The sequence below is a fragment of the Amborella trichopoda genome, chromosome 6 (genome assembly GCF_054954075.1).
Source record: "Amborella trichopoda isolate Santa Cruz 75 chromosome 6, AtrichopodaSantaCruz75HAP2 v2.0, whole genome shotgun sequence".
NCBI classification, from domain to species: Eukaryota; Viridiplantae; Streptophyta; class Magnoliopsida; order Amborellales; family Amborellaceae; genus Amborella; species Amborella trichopoda.
Genome location: NC_142341.1, coordinates 35,350,494 through 35,358,145, shown reverse-complemented (window position 1 = coordinate 35,358,145; position 7,652 = coordinate 35,350,494). Strand labels below are relative to the sequence as shown.

At 32.9% G+C, this 7,652-nt stretch overlaps 1 long non-coding RNA gene across 1 annotated transcript; it reads right to left on the bottom strand.

The window, feature by feature from the left end:
• Window positions 1–586: 586 nt before the first annotated feature.
• On the bottom strand, window positions 587–7,117 carry LOC148781719 (uncharacterized). The gene is made up of 2 exons (XR_016057897.1): window positions 6,743–7,117; window positions 587–999 (listed from the first exon to the last, which is right to left on the bottom strand). It is a non-coding gene; the product is annotated as an uncharacterized LOC148781719 (long non-coding RNA).
• Window positions 7,118–7,652: the final 535 nt, after the last annotated feature.

The following is a 7,652-nucleotide window of genomic DNA, read 5'->3' as shown; positions in this document are numbered from 1 at the left end:
AAAAAAAAAGTAAAAGTAGGGATGGCAACGGGTCGGGGATTGGTAGGGTCAGGATCCAGACCAAGAACCGAATAGCATTTAGATGGATCCATTCCTGAACCCGGACATGAATAGTATTAGAAATACCCGACCCTTTTCCATACTTGGCTTCTGGTTTTAGATCTCTGTTGTCCTCGAGGACTTATGCAAGAATACATCGAGAAATAAATAAAGCCAAACTTTATAGAATCAACAAAACATTTATGCGACTGAAATAAGAGCCAAACATAGTCATCACAGGGATCAAGGAATCCCATGGCACCAGCTCCTTATCGATCATAAAATGAATAAAATCCCATCACCCAAAACCCAAATTGCCTGCCACCAAAACCATCATGAAACTGACTCTTCCATAACCGAAACTATAGATCCTAGCTAACAGAAGTAAAACAGAGTTACTCCCGATAAATATCTTCTCTTCAGTAGGTTATGGATTACAAAGAAGAAGGAGAAAACCCCATTGCCCATCCTTGATTTTCAAGAACGAAAACCAGCATTCACTATAATCTAATAACACTAGTAAAACAAAACAAAATAAACAAAATTATACAGGAAATTAATTTCCTTTTATCATATATGAGAGTACACTGCACCAATTCATACACCCAACTTCACTCAATCTTCTATTTCTCATTTACAAATAGAAATTAAATATATTTCACGAGTACTGTGCACAAATCCAGGCATGCAATTCTGAGAGCAACACCAAGACCTTTTGCCTACTTCATCATATCATACATGAGAACTCTGTCCCCATGTTTCTCATCAACTGTAACTTATACAAGAGAGAGAGAAAGAGAGCGAGAGAGAATCCTTGATAACACAAAACACATTTAAATCCATTATCATTTAACCAAACTAAACACATGTTTCTCTCCAACTCTAAACATAGAACCTCCACGTTGCTACTTCTTAGTTCTAACCACCTCTTGAATTCAAAACAGGGAAATAGAGACACACCTGGTAATATACAAAATAGAAATAATTAAATAAATCAATCTGAATAAATGATAAAAAAAAATATAAACCCCATTTTAATGAACAGTAGCAAAACAATGAAATGCTATAGTAAAAAATAAGCATTACATCTATAGTCAAATGAAAGGCTAAAAACCTAAAACAAACAAATTAAAATGAAACAAAAAAGAAACAACATCATATTTTTGTTGGATTTGATGCTATCTAAAATCACCCACATAAGGAAATCCATTACTACGTGGGATTGAGATTAATATTGATAAGTTTCCTAAAGGAAATAGAAATCCAATATGATTAGGACTCTTAGATATATTTCTTGGTTTTTAAGATACATGTAACATTTATAGCAAGTTTCCTATTTAATGTGGATTCCTAATCTTATATATACAGGATGAAAGATGGAAAGATTTGTGTGCCCTATATGGGTCACCATGTAGGAATAATAGTAGCTTCCTCTAAATAGAGAGTGCAGCAGGGCCTCCTGTGCATGAGATCCAACGCTCCTCTTAAAGAGAAGAGAGCTTCTTATGGAGAGAAATGTTGTGATGCCTTTTGTCAAAAGTAAAGAAGTCAAGAGAAGGAAGAACGACATGTGGTGTTGATCTAGAGAGTGTCTTAAAAGAAGGAAAAAGAACATGCGGTGTTTTATCAGGAGAGTGTCGAGGTTAGAGAGGTAACTCTATGTCCCAAACTCTATGATGTAACCTATTTTTTGTCGTGCCCATGTCTCATACTTTCAACTAAAGGTTGCTAGGTTTCTTGGGGCGATAAAGATTTCGATATGACAGTAAAGGTTTCTTGTGGTTATCGCTGTGGCGGTAAAGATTTCGATATGACAGTAAAGGTTTCTTAGGGTTATCGATATGGCGGTAAAGGTTTCGATATGACTGTAAAGGTTTTATAGGGTTATCGACATGGCGGTAAAGGCTTCAAATGCAAGTTTGAGGTGGATTTGATAGCAGAGGTTGAGAAATTTGATAGCAAATGCAAGGTTTGAGGTGGAGAAATTTGATAGCAAATGCAAGGTTTGAGGTGGATAAATTGAAAACAAACACTACTCTATGTCCCAAAATCTATGATGTAACTTTTTGTTTACCATGCCCATGTCTCATACTTTCAACTAAATGTTTTAGGTTTATTGGGGCGGTAAAGATTTCGATATGAAAGTAAAGGTTTCGATATGACAGTAAAGGTTTCTTGTGGTCATCGATATATGACAATAAAGGTTTCTTGGGGTTATCTATATGGCAGTAAAGGTTTCAATATGACAGTAAAGGTTTCTTGGGGTTATTGATATATGACAATAAAGGTTTCTTGAGGTTATCTATATGGCAATAAAGGTTTCGATATGACGCTAAAGGTTTCTTGGGGTTATTGGTATCGCGATAAAGGTTTTGAATGCAAGGTTTTAAAGGTTTCTTGGTTATCGATATGGTGATAGAGGTTTTGAATGTAAGGTTACTAGGACTTGGGTCTCTTTTTTGGGCGGGACACCAAGTACATGTATCTTGACCCATTAACCAATTTCTAGACACTGAAGTGGATCCTAAAGAGATACCACTTCCTCATGAATTTATCTTGAATCGTGACTTTTTGGCTCAACTTTATCCCAGTTTTGCCGAGGGATCAACCCCATTTTTTGCCTTGAAATGGTCAAAATACGCAGAATTTTTTACTTTCCATGGAGGATTTAATCCAGTAACAGGGGTTCTATAGCCGACCGATATTGCACACCATCATTTGGCAATTGCAATTATTTTCCTAATAGTTGGTCACATGTATAGGACCAACTAGGAAATTGGTCATGGCCTAAAAGAGATTTTAGAGGCTCATAAAGGTCCATTTACAGTCGAGGGTCATAAAGGTCTCTAAGAGATCCTAACAACGTCATGGCATGCTCAATTAGCTCTTAACCTAGTTATGTTAGGCTCTTTAACCATTGTTGGTAGAGAAATTTGATAGCAAATGCAAAATTTGAGGTGGAGAAATTTGATAGCAAATACGAAGTTTGAGATGGATAAATTTGATTGCAAACACTATTTTTCAGTAAACAATGTTTGAAAAAACAGTGATCTGGATCAGAATCGTTCAATGGAACCAGATTTATCCATATTATTTTAATTAAAAAAACTCAAACACACTTCAAGATCCACGCGGGGCATGGGCATCGTCCGTCACGTTAACCAATTATGTATCGTGCGTGGTGCCACCTACGCCATATGGGAAGGATCAATTGTCAGCATCTCGTCATACATACAAAACCGCCGCTAGCGTTGTGACGATCATAGGTTTTATGGGTCTATGTTATGTCGCCATTCTCCGATATGGGATAACCCCGTCGTCCATTTCATTCACACACGAAGTGCGCATTTATTATTTAAAACCTAGGGAAAAGCTTATAATGAAAATTACCTTTCTCTCTCTAGCTTGTTTATCTATTGCTTTTCTACTCGAGATTCTTTTTTTTTATATTTTTTTATTTTTTTACAAAAATAAATATACTTGGAGTACGGCAATGTAGGGCAATAAATATATCACTTTTTTATTTTTTGAATTTTGATATCTTTAATTTTGATATTTTATGGTAAAATATATTTTTTTTTTTTTAATGTCATAATATTAAAATTTATAGTTTTTTATTATTATTTTTTGATCATATGATATGAAAGAATTTTTAATCACATTTATTATAACATTATAATTAATAATTATACATTGATAATCAAATATCGCATTTTATTTATTAATTTATTTGTATTACAAATTATGCAATGTATTATTTTATCTGATAGTTGTAAATAAGATTTTGTAAATTAGATGATATTATAAGATAGTTTAGATTTGATCTTGTTTGTAAAGTAATCATAAACTATAAATCTATCAATTTCAATTTCAGTATATAATATTGTAGTTACTTAGGTTGTGATAATTTTGGATGAGTAAAGCAAATTAATAAATGTTTGATACTTTGATGTGATACTAATTTCACTTTATATGAAAAATTATTATTTTTAATCTCAAAATATAAAAGTGTTTTATAATATTTTATAATTATTTTGATGCAATATTATACAACAATATTATAATTAACAATTATACAAACATCCAGACAAGAAAACAGTGTCTCAATATTCGCCTATTTTTACAAGTAATGAACGAAAGTACATAATGCACTACTCCTAATTTCTTTTAAAAACTAAAAGAACACTGTTTTTAGATATTTATAGCGATTTTTTGAAAAGCTTTTGAGACAAAATTTACCAATTCAACCGATTCTCAGATCCGATCCACCGATCCGACACCGGTATAGGTGTGGAAGATTTGGGTCATCGACCCATTTTTTTAAACATTGTCAACAAGATTGATGAAGGTATTTATTTGACAAAAGATGAAGATTTTATAAATCTTATCCAATGGATGTTGGCATGGTGAGAAGGTGATTTTGATATCAAGATGGAGATTGATGGATTTGGTCCTATCCAAAATCACGCACATAAGAAAATCCCATATTATGTGGGATTGAGATTGATATTGATAAGTTTCCTAAAGGAAATAGAAATTCAATAAGATTATGACTCTTAGATATATCTCTTGGTTTTTTAGATGGAAAAAGCTTACATAAGGTTGCAACCTTAAAATGTAGAACTACGGATGATCCTCAAAAATCTATCGGAAAATGTTGTTTTAATGTTAAAAAACACTCTAATTGATCATCTCGACATCGAGATATATGACTATGAAAAATAAAAAGAATTTTGAGTCCTAAAAATAGTGATCTTACAAGACTTTATCTAGACCGTCCATTTTCAAGATTTCCATATGTTTATAGATCTATTTGATTTTAACCATTTTTGGAGTTTAAAATTTTACAATTAGATATGAAAATAGATTTTGAGATAATCCTAATAATATTTTACATCAAAATTATATGTTATAATAAATTTTGGAGGTGCACCTTAATTGGATTGTTTAAGGTTGCGACCTTAAACAATCCACACCCTTTTTAGATATATATAACATTTATAAGAAGTTTCGTATTTAGTGTGGATTCCTAATATTATATATAAGGGATGAAAGAGGCAAATATTTATGTGCCCTATTTGGGTCACCATATGGGTATAATAGTAGGTCTCCTATGCATGAGATGCAAGGCTCTTCTTAGAGAGAAAATAGCTTCCTATGGAGAGAAATATGTGCATGAGATGCAAGGCTACTCTTAGAGAGAAGAGAGCTTCTCATAGAGAGAAACATTGTGAGCCTCTTATAGATACCTCAAGATTGAGATGTTGATTTCTTGTTGAGAAGCGATTCTCATGGGGATTTTAAGTAGTTTCCCCTTTTAGTTAAAGAGTGAGTCAGTTTCTCATTGCGCGCGCATCTCTATTGGTGTTCGTCAGTAATGATTGTCAGAAGTAAAGCGAAGGAAAAATGACATGTGGTGTCGATCAAGAGAGTATCTTAAAAGGGTTTGCTGGACTAGGTTTTTGTCGAAGTTAGTGAGGCAACTCTATATCCCAAAATCTATAATATAATTTCGATTGGTATAGTGGATTTCTATTTGCCATGTCCATAGATGTAGCCCTTATGTGGAGAACCAAGTAAATATTTGTATTCTTGTGGTATATATTTCATGTTTTATTTCTCATACTTTATTTGCCAAAAATCAACCCATCAAGTTTAGAGCATCCACATACAACAATTTCCACGTAACAAGCACAAAAGCAAAGCAATGCAATTATTTAACCATCAGAGGTTAAGACTTAAGACATGATCATTCTCATTGCTTAAAGATTCCTCATGCAAACTCATCCCAGCTTCAAGCAATTGCAAATTGCATATCTCATCACTCATGTCAGTGGAGATTTATACCATGCTTCCACAGATGAACTTTTACAAGGTAAAGCTCGTAATTATTGAAATTCATTCAGTAGAAAGCAAATCCAAATGGTACACACATGGCTGTAGTAAACAAAGATAACACATTTCAAAACATCATGAGTACCACACATATGACTAAAGATTCATTCTTCCTCCAACTTTAGCTTTAAAAAATGATAAGGGAACAACAATGCATAGTGCATACCCATCGAAGGAAAGAGATAATAGGAAAAATGCTATCATCAAAGCCAGTTAAAATTAATTTCACTTTTTATAGCGGATCAAACATTGAACATTCACGACTGCAATAAAAGTATTATATTCCCCAATAGGAATGAAATAAAACAATCAAGTAAAAGCATCAATCAAATTTGATGACACAGTCAAAACTTGCCATTTTGTTGATTGAAGAATCTGGCAACTAGAAGAGCATCAACCCAATCATACATGAGATTAAACAATGCTATGCATTTAAACCAGTGACTAGGCCTCAGCAAACCTGCCGAAGCGAGTTACAGAGCCCAACTCGCCCTCCTCAAAATCCCTTAAAACCCTTTTAAATAAACAATAGCAAAACAATTAAATGTTATACTAAAACATAAGCAGTACATCTATAGTCAAAATGAAAGGCTAAAACCTTTTTAAAAAAAAAAAAAAAAGTAAGCCAAGAAAAAAAAAGACCCAAGTTCAGATTTCAACATAACAAGCCCAAAAACAATGCAAAGACAAAATTTAACCAATAATCCAACAGAGGTTAAACCCCTAATATATGAAGAGATATCCATCCAAATCCACAGAGGAAAGAGCTGAAATTGGTAGAGTGAAAGAGCTGTAAAGAGATAATTACCTCAACAATTTCGACATTTCTAGCTTGCTCGAAGAGCTCTGCAAGCCTTGCACTATCAACACTAAAAGGGAGGTTCCCAACAAAGAGTTTCAAATCAGCAGAGAAGTTTGCCTTCTCACATGGATCTTCATCTTCTTCTTGTTGAGAAGCTCAGAGAGAGGGTCGGAGTAAAGTGAGAGAAAGTGAATTTCCTGGTTCCTGTTGAAATTAGTGTTTTCGGTGAGGTTTTAGAGAGAAAAAGGCCCAGTACCAAACAGAAAACCTAAGGGCTTGCTTACGTGGGTTGCTAATACATAGGATTTCGTCAAAATCCACGGTTTGGATTATTTAATGACTAGGATACTTGCAATCAGGAAAATCAAAATCATAGATGTAAGACTTATTTTTCCATGACTTCATTTCTACGCCCAAATTTTATTTTTTTCATTTCCATAGCCTATATATTTCACTCGTCGGCTCCCTCATTGGGAGCATTTGATAGGTACAAGAAATTCAGAGATAGAAAGCACCTAAATTTTTCGAAAAAAAATTAACGTAAAATTTATTGAGAGAAAAACTATATCAAATTTTAACTTTTAAGGAGGGAAATTATGTTAACATTTTAGAGAGAGAAAATATGTTAAAATTTTAGAGAAAAAAAGTACCAAACTTTTTTTAAAGAGATAAACTATTTCAAAATTTTAGAGATAGACTACCTCAAATTTTAACTTCTAGAGAGATAAAGTACATTAAAATTTTAGAGACAGAAAATCCTAAAATTTTTTAAAAAAACTATCATATTTTAGAGAGCGGAACTATTTCAAAAATTTAGAAAGAGAAACAATCTCATATTTTAATTTTTAGAGAGAGAAACTATATCAAATTTTAAAGAGTATCTAATAAGTTAAAAAATAAAAACTATCTCAAAATT